At 51.8% G+C, this 20732-nt stretch overlaps 1 long non-coding RNA gene across 3 annotated transcripts in view; it reads right to left on the reverse strand.

Annotated features, from left to right (window-relative positions):
* Positions 1-14885, reverse strand: part of LOC123604000 — a 433813-nt gene extending 418928 nt beyond the window's left edge. For 2 of the 3 annotated variants that reach the window (XR_006715170.1, XR_006715169.1), the window contains exon 1: positions 14309-14885. This is a non-coding gene — a long non-coding RNA (uncharacterized LOC123604000). The remainder of the gene's footprint in view (positions 1-14308) is intronic. The other variant, XR_006715168.1, reaches the window with a different exon arrangement.
* Positions 14886-20732: the final 5847 nt, after the last annotated feature.

A 20732-nucleotide genomic window follows, 5' to 3' on the forward strand; every position in this document is an offset into this window, starting at 1 on the left:
AGACCAAGGATCTTTTTTTTTTTTTTTAAGTTCATTTATTTATTTTGAGAGAGACAGCATAAGTTGGGGAGGGGCAGAGAGAGAGAGAGAGAGAGAGGGAGGGTGAGAGAATCCCAAGCAGGCTCCGTGCTGTCAGCACAGAGCCTGATGCGGGGCTTGAACCCATGAACCGTGAGATTGTGACCTGACCCGAAAGCAAGACTGGGAAGCTTAACCAACTGAGCCACCCTGGCACCCCTAGACCAAGAATCTTTATACACACACACACACACACACACACACACACACACACACACACACAGTTGGGGCCTGGCCCACCAAGCGGGTGAGTTTTGCCCTACCCAATAGGTTGAAGAAACAACAAAAAACAAAAAACGGATCCCTCCAGGCAAACCAAGACAGACTTGCCCAAGAGAGTCTTGCGGACCTGGAGGCGAGTGGAGGGGAGAGCCAGAGCTGAGGCAGCAGTTCTGGGAGAATTACAGTCCACTGCCCCCTGCGGAGATTTCCCCCTAAAAGATAAACTGATAAGATAATAACCCAGGAGGCTCTCCCCCACCAGCCCCACCACAGACCCCTCCTCTGTTTGCTCAGACCCCTGCTCTCCAGCACAAAGTCTCTATTGGTCTCCCCGCAGGGGTGAAAAGAAAGGGGGTTTTGTCCTCCTCCCCGCGGGTCTGAGTGAGTTTATCTGAAGCTGCAACAGTCTTTGTAAGCTGAGTGTCCCAGGATAAACGCTCCCTTAAGAGTTGCTTGGCTTGGGACAGAGGGACCCTCTCCAGAGGAGAATGGGGAGCTTGTTCCGATGGTCTTTTAATACGGGGGGCGGGGTGTCACAGAGGACAGGCCTCCAACAGACTTTCACAGAAGGGTCTCTGTCCCAGGGCTACAATGGAGGGAATTCTTAAAGACACAGATGCAGAAAAGGGGAAGGATTTTTTTTTTTTCCCCCCTAAGAGGAGGGGAGGGAGGGGAGGGCGGGAAGGAAAAGGGGGCGTGGCGAGGACGGCTCCCTCCCAGAACAATTCAGGTTATAACCAGGCATCTCAGCCTCAAAAGCAACAGAAATGCTAGCAAAGAGGCAACCCCACGGAGCAGAACTCTGGTGACACGGCTGTGTGCCCGGCAGCTGGGTCTGCTTCCCGAATCCAGCTCGGGAACCGCCCGCAAGCAGAAAAGAATCTCATTTTTACCTAAGTGAAGGGCCTCTGTTACACTGTGCTAAAGGATCGATCCTTTGAAGGCAGTTTGGGTCCAAATGTTCACTGTGGGAAGGGGGAGGCAAGCAGCCACAGGCCCTTAAATAAATAAAATTCTCTCCAGCCACAGGGCAAAGAGGGTAATTTACTCTTCTAGATGTTTATTTTGGTACAAGGTCACCCTCACTTATTTCTGAAGGCATCCCAAACTATCACAAATGATGTTTTATAAAAACTGCCCCCACGAGACCGTTGTATGTTTTGATTTCATTTATGTTTAATTGAGTACTTCTCCAAGAAGCTGAGCGGTACAGCACAAAGAGCTGGGAATGATGTGTCCACCAAGAACAATTGGGTGTTTCTTCTCGCCTACCTGGCTCACGGAAATCTGCCAACAACAGCGAGGGAGACAAGGAGGCACCCTCTATGCCGAAATTAATCAAGGAACCATCGAGTACACAGTGAGGTACAAAGGGGGGGAAACTGAGGCCCCAAGATGTGGCAGAACCTGCCCAAAGCCACAAGGCAAGTTAGGAGACTGAAAACAGGCAAAACCAGCGCTCCTGGCTGAGCCACCATTTGTAGGCACAAGGGGCAGAGGTGTGCAATGCCCAGGACTACTTGGAGCAAAGACCAGTAACGCCTTCCAAAAGCAAGATGTGAAAAGCCATTTTTCCAACGCAATGTGTCTGGGTAAACCAGCCCGAGTCCACGGACCCAGCATCCACAGCCACACACAGCGGCAAAATGGCAGGGTGGCGTGGGCCCCTGACCTGTCACCTCATCAAGCACACACTGTTTTCACTGGAGTCGGCATCAGGCCAGGCGCCGGGAAAGCACGCTTCTGATTTTACTGAAGAAGAAAAATCCACGTACGTGAACCAGTCATGGCGGTATATATTAGATCATTAGTGATACAAATTCAGGGACGGGAAAGACTAGATAAAAGAGAAATTTGAAAAAAGAAAGGGTGAGTACCCATCGGTGAGTTTAAGTACAACCTGAGCAACCACTGTAACAGCAATATTGGACCCTAGGTCCCCTCCACCTGGGAGTGTCACCGACTAAGCACAGGGACAGCCAGGGAAAGAGGCAAGAAGGACCCAACCCCTAAGGAAAGGAGTGGCTAACGGGTCACAGGGAAGAGTGGCTTGAGTCAAGCCCAATGCAGACCCCAGGAAGAACCATCGAGGGCACCTCACCGCCTCCTCCCCCACACCCTGCTGCTGTCTGCCTCCTCAGGCCAACAGAGCTCCTGAGACTCGTGAGTCACACTCATAAACCACCTTCACACAGGTCACTGCACTTAAGCCTGGCCTCCCCAAATTCTACCCTCTGTAGCCCAAATTCTTCACTTCTGAGAAGAAAACCCAAAGAGAACTGGACTCCTCGACTAGAAAGTGGAAATTTCCTTCCCCAGTTAAATCCAGCGACATCACAGTAGAGAGACAACGGCAGCCCAAGCAGATACAGCCATGGAGCTCGTCCATTTCTGTAACATTTACACAGGTTTCCAGCCAAGAAGGGGCAAGAAAAGAAGTGGGAGGAGGAATCCAAGATGCAGTTCACCTGATCCAGTGAACTAGACACACCTTGACTGCCACCCCTCCCCAGCCCCAAGGCCACCCAGGCTCTATTTCTACCCTCCAACGTCAATCAGAAGGACAGGCCAGCCACAGGTGTGGTCTGAAAGCCCAGCTCAGCTTTGAGCTCAAGGAGTAAAGTGCACACGACACTGCCCTGTTATAGGACAGTTACAATCCTTCAACACAAACACTTCCATTAAACACCTTGATCGTGGGCCAATCTACCTCCCTGTCCCCCCTCAAACGTGTGCACCCAACCTCGTGAGGCTCCTTGAGCGAGGACGCTAGGCCTCCCCAGAATCATCACCCTAAATGCCAGTGGTCGCAGGAGACGGAAAAAAGTCACAGGAACCCAACTCAGTACAATGTGGCCCGAGCATCCCTGGTGGGATTTCAGCAACAAGGGGGTTGAGGACATTGATGCGGGTCTGGGACGTGAGCATCTCCCACGTGAACAGAGTCAGGACAATACTATAGGGAAAGGTAGTTGTTTACCTGCCTGTGGATCCTGACTCCATGCCTGCCGGTTGGGAAATGGCACGCAATGGTTTCTAGCTCTCCCAGCCAGGTCCTACATCTGCAGGGAATAATGGGAAGGTGGCAAAACAGAAGAGGTAGACCTCGGGGAAAGGCCTGGAACCTGGGGAGAAGTTGACGATAGCTCCTCATCGGCGAAACTCTGGCAGAAGAATCTTTCGATTAGTTTGGTGTAAATTTTTTAACATTGACTTCACTGAGAAGGGACAAGGAAGCACTGTTTTAAACTTGTCTGCGGTTGCTCCGGAGGAAGGGGTGAAAGATGAATCACAGCTACGGAGACCTTATCAAATCCATCTGATCCGTGACTTTGAGCACTTTCCAAAAGAAGCAGGGATCCACGCTTGCAGCTTGAGGCGAGATAGATGCAGTCAAGTGCCAACTTGGAGCAGATGGAGGTCTGGCTCTGCCACTGGCCGGCAGGGTGACTCTGGACAAGTGACGGAAGCCCTGGGGGCCTCAGCTTCCTCGTCTATTCAACGGGGCAGTACTTAACGCGGAAGCTAGCACACGTCTGAGGACCTCCATCACTTTAATCGTGATAATCACCCCCTCTCCTCCACCGCACCACCCTTGCGAAAAAGCCTAATCACACTCATGCTTGGGGGTAGAAATGATCTCTCATCATGACCATGAACTTTCCCCCTCACAACGGCACACGAGGGCAGCTGAGAGCACCTGCCAGGGCAGCATGGCGGTCATTAGAGCTCACAGGACCCACGAGCATAAATCAGTGCTCCTCAAAGCCTACCTGTCTGACATGCAGACAAAGCAAGCACATACGGCCCCCCACCTGGAGTTCAACGGCCTGGAGAGCAAAGCCATCTCTTTAACACGGAGCCCCCGGAAGCTGGGACACCAGTTGGCATGTGAATGTGTGGCCATCTAGAGAAGTCCACATATGTGCTTGCGCCAGGACAAGCCCTCTGTCTGGTCTAACGGGGCGCTCAGGCTCCTCCCCAGGCTGCCACACGCAGGAGCTTCGCAAGAAGTCTGCGCACATCCATTAGCCCCATCTCCCATCACTGGGCTTTTCATATCAGGAATAGGACAAAACGTGTCCTCTCAGCTGACAGCTGCCACGCCAAGCGTCAGTTGCTATTCCAGTAACGACCCTTTCCTGCAGGTAAATGAGAACCCAGACATGGGCAATCCCCTGCAAAGGCCAGATCTGGAGGTCCAAGAGCCAAATCCCATTTCTTGATGGAGCAAGAGAATGTCCTGTCAAAAAAAAATAGAATCTCGGGTCCAGAAGCTCAGAGGAGGAAAGAACTGGCGAGGTCCATCCATTTGCCTCCTGTCACTGAGCATTACAACACCCCGCCACCCCCCTTGGTCCTAGCTATATAACGGGAAACACAAGTAACCCCCTGCCCACCATTCATTCTGGTGGATTATCCGGTAGTCCAGTTTACTCATAGCCAACTTCCGATGTTTCTCTGCGTCCTTCCCTGTTCCTACGGCCCTCACTCCCATTTGCACATCCCAGTGGCTTTGGGTGGAGGGAAGCCGCCTCCACCTGCAGAGGCGCTGTGAGGCATGTGACCACAGGACAGCCAATCAGTGTATCCCACTGGGCCACAGGGATGGGTCCAGGGGTGAGCCCTGCTGCCGGGCCAGCTCTCCGGAAAGCTGAAATGAAGGCATTCTCTTGCTCTGGATCTGTAGAGACAGGGGTGTGCCAATACCCCTGCCCTTTCTGCTTCCATCAGGGAATTAAAACCTAAGAATAAAAAGAACTGGAGAAAAACAGAGAGCCAAATCACCCCAAGGCACAACTCCTAGACTTTCCAGGTAGATGAACAACCCCAAACTTGATTGTTTAAGCCAGTTAGAATTGGTTTCTCTAACTCGCAACCAAAAGCACCCAATCTAAAAACAGACTCTTCTTTTACGGATGAGGAAGTGAGCCCAGAGAGGCCCAAGTGACTTGTCCAATGTCACACAGACAGTGGTGACTAGGTCAGGATGGGACCCCAGCGTCAAGCATGACACGGAACCATGGTTCCATCCTTCCAGGCTCTTGGGCATTAAGGGTGTTCCTTCAAGTCTCTAAACGTCTGACATCAGAGGTAATAATGCCCACATCCAGGCCTACAAGGATTAAGAAAGAGATGCTGGGAACACCTGCTACGAGCCTGTGAAAGGTTGGCTTCTCACTCTTTCCCAACAGAACACTCCTGCTCTGATGGCCGGCACTGGTTGGTGGATCCCATCTGTTGAACCCTTACGCAGGGGTGCGGAAGGAATAGGACAAGGTCCTAGTTTAGGGGACAGGCATATCAAATGGCCATTTCGACCGTGAGCCATGAATGCAGCCACACAAGCACCTTCTCCAAGTCAGAGCCCGGTGGACAGATGCCAGGATGATAAGGGCAGAGAGAAAGAACACGGAGAAGAGGAAAGACATTAGTTCAGATGCAGCATGAGGGGCTCGGGTGGGGAAGGGAGGAGAACAGGATAAAACCAGGTCAGCGGAAAGTGACCAAGACAGCAATTCCAGGAAAGGCTTTGGAAAAGCACAGTGGTCGGGGTGGAATTAGAAACCGGGACCATCTCAGCTCTTTGGTTAACCACATGCCTGGTCTCTGCTGAAGAAATTTAATTAAAAACCCAAACATCTCAATTTCCCAACTGGCTTGCCAGTGGCCACAGATTCCTTAGATTCAGAGAAGCCTCCCTCAGGGTGACTCTGGGGCCACTAGACAAGTCTTGTGTGAAGTCAGAGGAGGAAGGGTCACACGCAGGGCCATGGGGACATGTCAGGGGCAGGTTCCTCCTCCCCTCCCCTCCCAGAGAGAAGACAGCCTCCTCGGGGTTGGGACCATCCTGTTCTGTCACCCCATCCAGAGGAATAAGAGCTTTGTTTCTTGCTGCTTAATTTAAAAAATAAAAAGAAACAGGGGCGCCTGGGTGGCTTCCTTGGCTGAGCATCCGACTCTTAATTTCAGCTCAAGTCATGATCCCAGGGTTGTGGGATCGAGCCCCGCATCAGTCTCCACGTTGAGCACGGAACCTGCTTAAGCTTCTCTTTCTCAGGGTGCTTTGGTGGCTGAGTTTGAGCCCCACATGAGGCTCTGTGCTGACAGCTCAGAGCCTGGAGCCTGCTTTGGATTCTGTGTCTCCCTCTCTCTCTCTCTCTGCCCCTCCCCTACTCATGCTCTGTCTCTCTCTCTCTCTCTCTCAAAAATAAATAAAGATTTAAAAACAATTTTTTTAAAGATCCTCTCTCCCCCTCTGCCCCACTCCCTAACTCATCCTTTCTCTCTAAAATAATAAGAAAAAGAATATCAGAATGAAAAAAAATTAAATGAAATAGAACTACATTCATTATGGCTCCAGGGACACAAAGTCACCTTCCTTCTGCCGCATGGGGGAAGGCGCAGAGGCTGGGAGAGACAAACTTGGGGAACAGTCGGTCCCCAGTCCACTAACATCACTTACTGCAAACGCCTAACCCCCTCGAGGCTGGACGCACACCTGGGATGTCCAATGACCAACCAGAACAGACTGAGTTCTCGGGACTCACACACAGCTTCAGGAAGCAAACCCTATGAGGGAGCTGGTCACCCTGACCCAGCTACTAACCAGGGCTCTCCGCGGGAGCTGCGACAGGAATCTGACATGGCACCCATGTGCTCGGAAAGGCATTTCTTCAGCCATGTGACCGTGCAGAAAAGAGTTCCACAGAAGAAGAATTAAATTTTTCTTTCTTTCAAAAAAAAAAAAAATCCCACAGCCAGCAAACTTCACATACGAAATCCCACAGCCACACAAACTTGACCATGGAGGATAGAGTTCCCCCTAGAGTGCTCTCCAGTGGCAATGCCAATCTCCATTTTCTTCCGGAAAAATGGGGATGACACCTGACCATTTCACCAGGTTGGGGCTGGTACCAGATGGGATATGGACACAGAATCGCTTGAACAACACCGGTGCAAATAATCAGGACCTAAAGAACTCACTAGATCACCAGACCTTTTAATTTACCAAGAACAGATGCAGCTGGCTGGGAGCTGACGGCTGCCTGCCCACGGCTGCTCTTTATTCCCATCACTTCACTCCCAGTGAAGATTCTTCCTCCAAGATAAAAAGGAGATCCGCGGGCACGCTGAGTGTAAACCGGGGTGGGGGGGGGGGGGAATATCTAACCATCCCGGTCAATCTGCCTTTAAAATTAAAGTGCCACTTCACACCCAATGGGATGGCTATTACCAAAAAACAAAAACATTTTGGCAAGGATGTGGAAAAACTGGAACCCTTCTGCCTTGCCGGTGGGAATGTAAATTCTGCAGCTGCTGTGGAAAACAGTCTGGTGGTTCCTCAAATAAATAAATAAATAAATAGATAGATAGATAAATAAATAAAAATCACACACGAAATGACCCTGGGATCCAGCAGTCCTACTCCTGGGCATACCCACAAAAGAGCTGAGAGCAGGACCTCGAACAGCTTTCCGCACACTCAGGTTCAAAAGCAGCATTAGCCACCATAGCCAAGAAGTAGCCACAACCCAAGTGGCCATCGATGGATGGACGAATAAACAAAATGTGGCCTCCACGTACAGCGGAAAATTATTCAGCCTTAAAATGGAAAAGAATTCTGGCACCTGTTACGACACGGGGGAGCCTCGAGGACATTATGCTCAGTGACGGAAGGCAGACACAGAAGGACAAACATTCTATGATTATACTTACATGAAGTCCCTATTGATAGAGACAGCAGAATGGTGGTTGCCAGGGGCTGAGCAAGGGGCAGGACAGGGAGTTCATGTTTAAAGGGCACAGAGTTTCAGTTGGGGACGCTGACAAAGTTCTGGAGACGGATGGTGGGAAGATGGAAAGGCAGTGTGAATGAGGCGCATGCCCATACTAAAAGGGTAAAACTTGTTTAGTTGGCCACAGGAGAGGAACCCGTGGGGTTGTAGCAGTGTCTGAGGAAGCATCCAGCAGGCACTTACTACCTGTAGAAGTTAAGAGAGAGGGAGCCTTACTGGCAAATGATTGGCAACATGTCCACAACGAGGGAAAGGGAACAGTCCATTGGAGGCTCAAAAAGCATGCACTGGGGCACCCGCGTGTCTCATTAAGTGTCGGACTTCAGCTCAGGCTGTGGCCTCGTGGTCTGCGAGTCAAGCCCCACACTGGAATCCACACAGACGATGCTGCGCCTGCTTGGGATTCTCTCTCTGCCTCTCCCCTGCTTGTGCGCTCTCTCTCTCTCAAAATAAATAAACTTAAAAAAAAAAAAAAAAGCCCGCACCGACATGGCTAACGCATTACCAGATGGATGGCGGGGCAGCAGAGATGGTCTACCCTGCCCTGTCCCCCACAGGCTTCTCTGTCCAGTCAAAGGAAAGCAATGGCAATTCTGAAGTGAGACCACATCACTTTTTAGGAAAGGAAATGGGTCAGAAAACCACTAAAATCAGACCCTTGTAAGGGGCATTTTCCAAAGGATGGTGGGATGGTGGGATGGTGGGGGAGGGGGTGTTGTGCTCACAGAGCTGAGGGGAGAGACTGAAGGTCTGACTGATTTCTGGAAACCCAGAACTTTATCCTTCGCCCCAGTGCAGCCACTTCTGCCTTAACCAACGACAGAAAGCACCTGGTTTCAAGGCTTCTATGTGAAAACCTGTACCAACAAATCAAATGCGGGAGTAGGCGATGATTCACATCACAGAAAGAATGCTTTGACAGAAACTAGCCTTTTCAGCATTCCACCGCTTGGATGTTCCCTCCAGGCCTTTCGTGGGTCATGTGATCAACCGAGATTGGTTTTGTATAGACATTTTTTCGGGCACAAACATGGTCTGCAGAGTGAGTGATTTTGAACAGGGTGTTTTTTGGCCGACGGCATAGTTCGAAGCGAGGGCCTTCGTCCAGGACCATTGTCTTCCTCACATAAAGTGAGCTGGGTGCACGTACCACGTGACGAAGGGGGTGCTCCCTTGCCGTGGAGGACACCGACCAGCTCCACGGCAATCGTGGACATAGCCTAGGATGACGCTGTCCAGAAACACAAGTGGCAGTGGTCTGCGTAGGCAGACCGGGAAACTGCCTATCACCAGGCACCTTCTTCCAAGCTCCCGGGGAACTCACAGACCCGGGCGGGTGGTGGGGGGAGAACCTGCAGATCTAATTTGTTCCCAAAGCCCAGAACTGAAGATCCTCTGTCGTTCACCCAAAGGCAGCCATTTCTGTCCTAACCAAGCATAAAGGATACCTGATTTCAAGACTTCACGTTTAGAAACCAACAAAGTTAAGTGCATGTGGAGGCCCAGACCAGGTGGAGCTAAGCCTGGAAGGCTTCCTGGAAGAGGGGAAAAAAAGAGAGAGAGAGAGAGAGAGAGAGAGAGAGAGCGAGCGCAGCTTTGTGCCTGGTAAGTTTCAGAGGGAAAAAAACTCAGTTCGGGCTTTTGCTGGCCAAGACGTCAGTCAACTCTCTGATTCTTAAAGGTATCCATCTGTCCTGGAATGGCAAGACCTCAGAGCCCTCCCCTGCCCCCACCTGTACAGAAACCGAACCGTTAAGGTCGGGGAGGGCAGGATGGCTGCTATCAGTACTCCTTTTTAACAAGGTCTCCAAGCAATCTGTTCTCAGGCAAACCACAACCTGAGGGACCGCGGTGGAGTAGCGCTAAGTGAACGGTCTTAACTGGGAAAAGCAGAGGCTCTGGAGGGAGGGCCCGTGAGGAGTCACTGAGGAGACAGAGAAGGCAGGTGTAGACGGAAGGGCTGTTCCAGAGCTGGTTAGTCACAACATCCCCAACCCCTCTCCCACCAAGACTTCCTGTTATGCTCCTCGCTGGAGCTGCCCGGTTATGGAAAACGTCTGGGCCGGTGCAGGATGGGAGACGGGGAAAGGGAGAGGAGGGGTATCTTCCCTCTTAGGAGATAGAAAAGGAAGGCCGGAAGCACTTCAAAGAGGAAAAGAAAAACCCACCCTAGGCGACCATACCCTAACGGCAACACAAACTCCACCTGGACAACTGAAGTCTGTTGTGTTGAGATCCAAGCAACTCAAAACGTCCTTCTCCCAATAAACAGCACCTATGCTCTGTGCGGGCAGCCACCCCAAGCTGGAAGGGACAGCCCTAATTTGATGGCACACTGTTGGCAGAAGATTTAGGCTAACGTGGTCTCTGCTGCAGGGGCAGGAGCAGGGCCTGTTTCTTGGGCTTCCTCAGCTGTGAACTCAGATGTTCTCTTCTGCAAAGACACACGAGGGCCAGCCAGCCTGCATCCGCGTCAGCTGCTTCCCAAACCCCTTCGGGCTGGCTCTCCTCACCCCTGGCAGGAGAAAGAAGTCCCCGAAAGACAAGGGGATCGCTTCGTAAGCCCCAGGCCGGTTGACAATTCCCTACATCCAGTCTGAGGCAAGAGCAACCTTTACATGCGCCCGGATAACCAGAAAACACGGTCTCTGCCAGGGTTGCACGCTTAGCAGCCCCAGCACACCTGCTGCTCGGCCCGCGTGAGTCACCCACACAGGCACTGCACGCTGGACTTGCCAGCCGCCGATTCGGTGCTCGGCAGCTCATTCTCACGCACACCGGATGTCATCTATCCACCTACCCCTTGGAAGACGTGTCGGGACAGATCAGGCTATAACCCAATTTTTACTAAACGACTCACTCCCAGTGGAGGGGTGGGGGGGAGGGGGAGGAAGGAGGGGTGCGCAGAGGAGTTTCGGCCATTCACAGCCAGGTCTCCGGTCTCCTCTAGGCTCTGAAGGGTCTCAGCTGTTGTGCTGTCACGGGGTGGGGGGGGGGGGGGCACGGGGCAAGTTAACCTGGGGAAGAAGACGAAAGCAGTCCCCATTTAAAACCTTCTCCAGAATAAAGACGGTCTGCTGAAATGAGCAAGGCCTAGTGTTCCCTCTCAGCGTCCACAGTTAACAATACTGCATTGTATACTTAAACATTTGCTAAGAGGGAAGATCTTTTGTTGAGTGTTCTTATCAACAAAATAATAATGATAATAAAGAGGGCGGGAGGGGGGCGCCTGGGTGGCGCAGTCGGTTAAGCGTCCGACTTCAGCCAGGTCACGATCTCGCGGTCCGTGAGTTCGAGCCCCATGTCAGGCTCTGGGCTGATGGCTCAGAGCCTGGAGCCTGTTTCCAATTCTGTGTCTCCCTCTCTCTCTGCCCCTCCCCCGTTCATGCTCTGTCTCTCTCTGTCTCAAAAATAAAATAAACGTTAAAAAAAAAAATTAAAAAAAAAATAAATAAAGAGGGCGGGAGGAAACTTCTGTAGGCAATGGATGTTTGTGGCCTAGGTTGTGGTAAGGGTCTCAAGGTGTATACTTATTACCAAGCTCATCAAGTGATATCCATTAAATATGTACCGCTTTGTGTCTGTCAATCACACCTCGATAAAAGTGGTTGAAAAGAAAGAAGAGGGTCTTCTGAATCCCTCTCCACTCCCACTTTTTTTTACAAGACAGAATTTTCTGCAATGCAAGATCCTGAATGGGATCCTGGACCAGAAAAAGGACATTAGTGGGACAAGTGGAGAAACTTGAATAAGGCCTGAAGGTGAGTTCAAAGTATCCTGTCAGGGTCAGTCCGCCGGCTTTGACCATAGCACTGTGGATACGTAACATGTTAACATTTAGGGGAGCTGGGTAAAGGGTATAGGGGACCTCCATGTACTATTTTTGTGACTTTCCTATAAATATAGATTTCCATCCAAATCAAAAGTTAATTCTTTTTAAAAAGGACAGCATTTTTAATCCAGCTGCCTACTAAATCTTAGCTTGTGGCCTTGCTAAAATAATTTACATCATAATCCTGGACACAAATTTTTAAGTTACTCTCATACCAGTGCTGGTCAACCCTGGGCTTCAGGAAAATCGAAATGAAACACTGCATTTACTCAGCAAGTGTCTTCCCAGCTCCTGTACTCTGGCTCCCAGTTGTGATATTATGTGATGGGGACATGGGGCTCTCTTCAAGCCCACCTTGGGAATGTCCACTGCAGCCATGACTCTGACTAAAAGCAGACAGAGTGATTTCTGGGAATTTTCCAAAGGAGATCATCCAAAAAGTGGACACATCTTTATGTACAAATGATGCTCACTGATGCCTTAGTTCTTTTTTTTCCTAATTTTTTAAGTGTTTATTTATTTCTGAGAGAGAGAGCGCGAGCGGGGAAGAGCAGAGAGAGGGAGACACAATCCGAAACAGGCTCCAGGCTCTGAGCTGTCAGCACAGAGCCCGACGTGGGGCTCGAACCCACGGACCGTGAGATCATGACCTGAGCTGAAGCCGGATGCTCGACCGGCTGAGCCACCCAGGCGCCCCACTGATGCCTTAGTTCTAAGGGTAAAGATCTACGAGTACCTTAGCGCCCAACAGTAGGGGAACTGTCAAGCAGATCAGGAGTTGACGCGGGCAGTGGAACATAGTCATCACGTGGGGACTGTTAAGTAAAACCGAGAGGAAAAAAGCGAACGAAGTTGTCTCCAGCGCAAGATTTCAGCAGTGAGCAAATACGTCAAGCTGCCAGCACTACTTGGAACTGGGTATTTTTTTTTCCTGCTCTTTACACTTTTTTTGTAGTTTCCTAAAGAGAGAGAGTGCGCGGATTGCTTCTAAGGTCAGAGTGAGCTGCCGTGGTGAAGCTACGAGTCAATTGTGGAGCAGTTTAACAGTCTCCCAGGGGCTGGCAGGGGGTGAGGGTGGGGAAGGGCCAAAAGAAAAGGAGCCACACCAACGTGGACAGGTCCAGGGACCTGGGCACGGCCACAGGCACAGGCTCCTGGGGGGAGGGGCAATATTAACACATATTACCTCTTTTCCTCCGGCAAAGCCTGGCCCTCCCTTCTTCCCCAAGCAGGTGCTTACTGGAGGCATGGCGCCCTGAGAACATACCAAGGGAGACCCCTGACAGCTCCCAGAAATTATCTGCGCAGGAGGGACTTCTGGGTGGGAAATGGACCATCGCCAACAGGCTGCCAACAGGGTTGGGAGGAAGGAAGGGAGTCCCACATCTGGGAAAGCATCTCCAGGAAGCCATCTTGGGGAGGGGGGGGCGGAGGTTGTCCTGGAGTTGAGGACAAGTGGCAAGGAGGGAGAAGGTAAAGGAGGGACCCGGCTTTATCTGTACATCAAGGCGGAGTCGCTCAGTCATTCATTCAACAAACACCGTATTCCGCGCCTACTCAGTGCAGTGACAGGCACGGAGTTGCCCCAAACAGCACCGACACAAAAGGACAGGGAGAGGAAGGAGCTGTGGATTCAGAGCGGTTAGCTCAGGACTCAAGACTAAGTGTCCCCGCCCTCCTCCCCCCCGCCACGCTGGCTCTGAAACCCCTTCCAGAAACAGTTTGCGCTGGGGTGGGGGCGTACGGGGTAGGGGCGCGGGTGGACGCAGTGGACCGAAATCCTGCCGTCTCCCACCTCTCCAGAAAGCCCTGCCCACACCACCCTGGCGTCCGCCTGACCCGGAGTTGGGGGGGGGGGGGGAGGGGGCTTGCAGCAAAGCCGCTCACCAAGGCACCGGCGACAGGGACATCCAGACACGCCCCAGCCCCCACCCCGCACGGCGAGAGGGGCTCGGCCCGGGCGCCACCGCCAGGCGCTGCGCCCCAGCCGCATTCTGGGTCGCCCGTGGGCAGAGGTCGGGAGCTCCCCGAGGCGGCACCGCTTCCGAAGTAACGGGCCCCGGAGGGCGACAAGGGAAAAGGTAAGGGCGAGGGGCCTTTTCCCCCGCGGAGGGTCTGTCCCGCGGGGCAGCCAGAGGCTTGGCGGCGCTGGGGGGCGGACGGCGATGACCCCGCACGCCCGGCATGAACGCTGACCACCGCGACCCGGCCAGTCGGCTCCGCCTGGAGGCAGAAGGACGGCCAAACGACCTCTGCGAAGATGTCAGTACAACGACAAAAATTTAGTCCAAGACCTTCAGAAAGCGTCGCGGGGTAGGGGGGCAGGGGGCAGACGAGTCCACTCAAACCCCCTCCCTCGAATCGCAGGGAAACGTACCTCCAGGTAAAGCGACCCGACTGCCAGGTGGAATGAATCAATCCGAGGATGGAGACGAGGTCGTGGGTCTTCTGAGCCCGGCTGACACGCACCAAGTAATCCACGTTAGGGGGTCCGCAGCCCCGCGCCCCATTTCCCACTTTCCATCCAAGGCCAAAGGGCCTGCAGCCCCGACCTCTGTGCTGGAGCCCCGCGGAGATGGAGGGACTTCGCCGCGGGGGTTCCCAAGCGGCAGCATCCCCCGGCCCGGCGGCGGGCGCTCCCCGCCTCCCGGCGCTCCGAGGGCACCCAGCCCGCACGCAGCTCCTCGCCTTTCCTCGCTGCGCATCGCCATCGCGAGCGCCGAGCTCCCCGCCGGGATCCCCTCCGCCAAGCCCGGGAAAGCGGCAGGGCAATTCCACTCTTGGCCTCGGGTTGGCAGGTCCGCGGGGCCCTGGCGGCGCAGGCTGGACGCCGCGGGGCAGGAGAGGCCGGGGGAGAGGCGCGGAGCCGCGGAGGCCAGCCCTGGTGGCCGCTTTCCCCCAAGCCCAGGAACGCGCCGCGCGCCCTCGCTGCCCCTGCTCTCTGCCGGAGGCCGGGCCATTCCGCCCTTATATATGAGCCTCCCCGGGGCGGGGCGTAGGGAGGGGGCAGCCAGGGCGCCGCGCTGCTTCCTGGGAGGTGTAGTTCTCTTCACCCAGTCACAGCAAATGCAGAACAGCTGTGGGAATGGTTGGGGTCCACACGGAACAGCTGTGCTCCCTTGCACCCTTCTGTCTTAGGTAAGGCTGGGATTCCGGCCTCGCTCTCAACTCTGTTAGGTCTAGGCTGGTCTTTGTGCACAAGGTGGGTGACCTCAAGCACCTAAATGCCGCCCAGGATGACAAACCTCGGTAGCCCTGGAGTCAGACAAACCCAGCTAGGTTGCAGTCCCAGCCTGCGCGAACTAGCTGTGTGTGACCTTCACGGAGGAGTTCCCATGTACACCTTGGATATTTCATCTGACACAGAGGATACTGGTGACTACTTCCATGGGGTTGTAGAGGGAGGCGACCACACTCGTTGCTGACCCGCCTGCACAGGGCGGCCTGATCTCCCCATCTCTAATTTCAACAACTATAATTTCCTTACACTTGTTAAGTGCTAAGCAAATTCAGTTTCAAGGCTCAACTTCTGCAAACCAAATGCCACCCGAGACGCTCCCAGATCAAATTCTGGAGCTGCCAGGCACTTAATCGCAGGCTTCCGTTTCTGCAGCTGCCTCCTCATTTATCCAACACCTGAGCACCTGCACACACCAGAAGCACAAAGGTAGGAGTCCTCCCTCAAGAAGCTGACAGTCAGGTAAAAGGAGGATACAACACGGCGGTAACTGTGGGGATGTGCAAAGGGCCGCATGCAACAGGGGACCTAACTCCGCTCAGGGGCAGGAGCCAAGGCATCTAGAGGGCTGGTCTCTGAGTGGAGTTTGGAAGGAATGGGTAGGCAGGAGCCAAAGAGGCACACAAAACACAAAACGACAAAGGCAGGCAGAGAGCTGGCCATGTGGAGGACACCATGAGGGTCAAGAAGAAAGAAGGCAGGGGCACCTGGGTGGCTCTGTCGGTTAAGTGCCTGAATTCAGCTCAGGTCATGATCTCACGGTCTGTGAGTTTGAGTCCCGCGTCCGGATGTGTGCTGACAGCTCAGAGCCTGGAGCCTGCTTCGGATTCTGTGCCTCCCTCTCTCTCTGCTCCTCCCCTACTTGTGCTCGCTCTCTCTCTCTCTCTCTCTCTCAAAAACAAACATTAAAATTTTTTTGAAAGAAAAAAAAGGAAAGGGGAACTCACTGAAGAGGAGGGGAAGGGACTTGTACTAATTTCCTAGAGCTGCTGTACAAACTGGCTGGCTTAGAGCAACAGGCACTTATCATTTCACAGTCCTGGAGAATATTTACAGACATGTGTATGTAGACAGGTTCATATACACAGAGAGATCTCCCGGCTCCCTCTGCTGTATGTGGATGTAAAAACAATGACACCCAGGTGGCAATGAGCATTGGATCCATGGTTTGTTTCTATCACAATTGCCCAATAAAAGGAACCAGGTTTCCTCAGAGAAATGGCCGATTTTAGGATTGGGGCAAGAAATATACAAGATGAGCCTGGAGCATCCTGTAGTGCCAGGAAGTAAGAAAGCATGTGCACGCACACGCGTGTGCACACACACACACACACACACACACACACACACACCCCACAATGATGGGAGAACATCAAAGGGACACAGAAACCAACTGAACGTTGGTCCGAAGTTGAGAACAATCTGAATAACAAAATAAGTCCGGTACTATTGGATTATAACCCAAAGTAAACCATAAATATTCATGAGTCCATACTGATACAATTAGATAATTGAATAAATAAATATATGAAGAAAAATAAACAAATCTGTGCAGAATTCCAAAAATTTACGTAGGTATTCTGCCCTCAAGGACGCAGAACCCTTAAGTGTAGGCTGCCTAGAGTGACTTCCTTTCAAGAGTAAAGGATAAAAGGCGGAGGGGTGGTTGTAACCCCCTCATCATCTAGTTAAGAGAAAAATTCCAATGGTGGGACAGTCTACAAAATGCCTGACTGGTCCCCCTCAAAAATGTGAAGGTCAACAAAAACAGGGAAAATCTGAAAAGCTGTCATAGCCCAGAGGACCCTAAAGGGACACTCTGGCCCAGTAAAGGGATGTTAGGTCAAAACTAAGGAAATCTGGGGGTGCCTGGGTGGCTCAGTTGGTGAAGCGTCTGACTCTTGATCTCAGGTCAGGTCATGATCTCACAGTTCGTGAGCTACCTCATCAGGCTCTGTGCTGACAGCACGGAGCCTGCTGGGGATTCTCTCTCTCCCTCTCTCTTTCTCTGCCCCTCCCCAGCTCACGCTCTGTTCTGTCTCTCAAAATAAATAAACGTCAAAAAAAAATTTTACAAAAAAAAGAGTTTCTTGGCTACTCTTGGACCTCTGACTTTCCATGTTACATGTAGAACAGGTGTGAAATTTCAAGTAAATAAAAGTGAAAACTGGGGAGGAAAAGTACCTCCAGAAGCCCCTCACTGCCCACAAAATGACATATAAACTTGACGGCCTGGCATCAGAGCCTTCCGCAGTCTGACTTTAACCCTGTTCTTCATCTGTATCTCCCACACTCACCAACAAATCCCCTTGAACTCCGAAAAAACTGGAGCACTTGCTATTTGCAAGCACCCCAGACTTCTCCAGCCCTCACTGTGGCTGCTTGTGCCTCTTCTACCCAGGATGCCCCCAGCCCTAGCTACAGAATGTCGGACTCGTCTTCTACCTAGCCTTCAAGGCCAACTCACATGCCACCTCTTCCGGGAAGTCCTCTTAAAAAAGCCCATGACCTGAGAGACCCCCATCCAACCTCCAAGCGCTTTGAGTCTTCTCTAGACCAAGTTTCTGCAGGCCATGCATTTATCTCCTGTTTATCAGGATCCTCCTGTCTGCTTTGCTGGGGAAGGGTACATGGCAGACTCTTACCGGGGTTCTTAGAGCCAGTTGCACACCTGCTTTTAGGGGTAGCACCTGTACCAATGCCATGGATGCGGACGTTTCCTGAGAGCTTGCTACGTGCCAGGCACTGTCCCGAATGTTTGTGACATATCGTGTCATATGACTTCCCAAGGTGTCAGCAGCAGGTGTTGTATTAACCACTTGTCAGAGGCAAAATCGAAGCTGGGAGCAGTTCGGCGACTCGGTTCATGTCACAGAGCAAACAAATAGCAGAGTCGGGGCTCAGAAACATCCCCAGCTCCTCCACAGTTCCAGATGGTGTGTCTGTCTATACATTGCCCTGCAGCATGGGCTGATCCTCTCACTCTGGTACCCACCGCCCTGGGGTTCGTTCCAGGAACAGCAGGTGCTCTGTACAAGCTGCTGTGAGAGTGGCTGAATAAGTAGGAAGCACCCAGCGCGACCTTGACAATTACAGGCGCTCCATAAATGTTAGCCATTCGGGAGTCCACCTGTCCTCCTGTCCTTCCTTCTGCCCCTTCCCTGCCCTGCCCACACTCTTCCATCACCCATTCTACTCTTCCTTGTTGAAAGGAGGCACTGCCTAAGGTCCTGGGGCCGATGGCGACCAGCCAGGTGGTGGATGTAAAACGGCCTGAGTGCAGGACACAGGGCCAGCGTGACGGTGGGACCTGGCTTGGGACAGAAGTGCTCAGAACCAGTCACCTTGTCTCCATCAATCAACATACATAAAACGTGGTAGCTGGGCACTGGTCTGCTGGTCATGCCTTTGGGAAAGTCTAAGCAGCACTGTCGCACCTGTTAAAAAGGAAACACCTATGGAAGAGAAGGTATGTTCTAAGGCAATAAAGCATCAAGCTAAATGTGGGCGGTCTGAGCCAGACTAGATCCTAGGCTCAAAGCCCAGCTTTGACATCACTGCCTAGTGCAGTGACTTGAGCAGGGTTCTGATGGATCTGTGCCTCAATGTCCTCATCTGTAGAATGGGGCTCATTCATTGGGTTGTTTCAAGGCACAAATGACTTAGTGCCTGGAAAACATCTGGGACGGTGACTGGGACAAAGCGATCGCTCAGTACCCACATGGGCAATACTAGGACCATTGGGAAGCTTCAATTAGATCCTATACACGAAAGGAGTCCCTAAAACACAACCTGAGTGTAACATAAGGAAACATTAGTGTCATCATGCTTGTTCCTACAACATACAAATCCCGAAGAGGCACACAGATAAACAAGACATAATCCCAGAAAGTTAACAGTTGAGAACTGCACTGTCTCCTACAGTAAGCCACCAGCCCATGTGTGGCTCTTTAAATCGAAAAAGTAATTAGAAGTAAATAGTTTAAAATTCAGTTCCTTACTTTTGCTAGTCACCTTTTTAAGTGCTTAGTAGCAACAGGTGGCTAGAGGCTAACGTACTGGGCAGCGCAGATATGGAACATTTCTGTCGCTGCCCAAGTTCTACTGCACAGAGCTACATCAGCATCAGGAGGCCACGCAGGAGGGCATCTCGAAACACACACTCTCAGGCTGCACCCCCGGCCCCCGAAACTGCACCATCTGATGTACATTTAAACATTTTTTTTATTCTGCAAGTGGGCACAATCCTACATATACATACACAATCCTACTTTAAAAATTAAAAGGCTTATGGGGTGCCTGGGTGGCTCAGTCGGTTGGGCGGCCGACTTCGGCTCAGGTCATGATCTCACGGTCTGTGAGTTCGAGACCCGCGTCGGACTCTGTGCCCTCAGCTCAGAGCCTGGAGCCTGTTTCGGATTCTGTGTCTCCCTCTCTCTGACCCTCCCCCGTTCATGCTCTGTCTCTCTCTGTCTCAAAAATAAATAAACGTTAAAAAAAATTAAAGGGGCACCTGGGTGGCTCAGTCGGTTGGGCGTCCGACTTCAGCTCAGGTCACGATCTCGCGGTCCGTGAGTTCGAGCCCCGCATCGGGCTCTGGGCTGATGGCTCAGAGCCTGGAGCCTGCTTCCGATTCTGTGTCTCCCTCTCTCTCTGCCCCTCCTCCATTCATGCTCTGTCTCTCTCTGTCTCAAAAATAAATAAAAGGTTAAAAAAAATTTTTTTTAATTAAAAAAATAAATAAAAATTAAAAGGCTTGGATGGAGTGTTGATTTAACATTTTTTTTAATGTTCATTTATTTTTGAGAGAGAGACAGAGTACCAGTGTGGGGCACTCAGAGAGAGAGAGAGAGAGAGAGAGAGAGAGACAGAATCCCAGCAGGCTCCAGGCTCTGAGCTGTTAGCACAGAGCCTGATGCAGGGCTCGAACTCATGAACCGCGAGATCCTGACTGGAACCAAAGTCGGGAGATTCAACCGACTGAGCCACCCAGGCGCCCCATGACAGAGTGTTGATTTTAAACAAATGGAATGCCCCACCTCTCGTTCCACAATATCCTTTCTCTTATTAGCAATATGATTTAGAGAGCCTTCATAAGTTGAGCAGTGCAAGGGAGACGGAGCATTTGGAAATAGTTTGACATGAAAGAAATTCAACAAAGTCCAAGACCGACCCAACGGCCCCCGTCTTGTGCACTGAGATCCCAGGACACTCATGGTGGCGGGTTAAAACACGCAGATGAACTTGGTGCCGACACCTGAAGATATCAAAGCAGGGACTGCACAAGGGAAGAGCCAAAGGTACTGGGGTATGTTTGAGAAGTAGACAGGGCATATCTGTGGGCTCTAATTATGAAACCCAGCTTGCCGGTTTTTCTCTGCTTGGTTGCAGAGATTAAAATAACTAAGAGACGCAAACTCAGACAGATTTCAGGAAAAAAAAAAATGCTATCATTAAATGGAAGGGAGTGCTCTAGAACCACCAGGAAGTTTCAGAAGGGATCAGCCAAGCCATTAGATTTCTGGAAAATTCCAAGTTTGTGTGCGGTCACATGTGCAACCAC

The sequence above is a fragment of the Leopardus geoffroyi genome, chromosome E1 (assembly GCF_018350155.1).
Source record: "Leopardus geoffroyi isolate Oge1 chromosome E1, O.geoffroyi_Oge1_pat1.0, whole genome shotgun sequence".
Taxonomy (NCBI): domain Eukaryota; kingdom Metazoa; phylum Chordata; class Mammalia; order Carnivora; family Felidae; genus Leopardus; species Leopardus geoffroyi.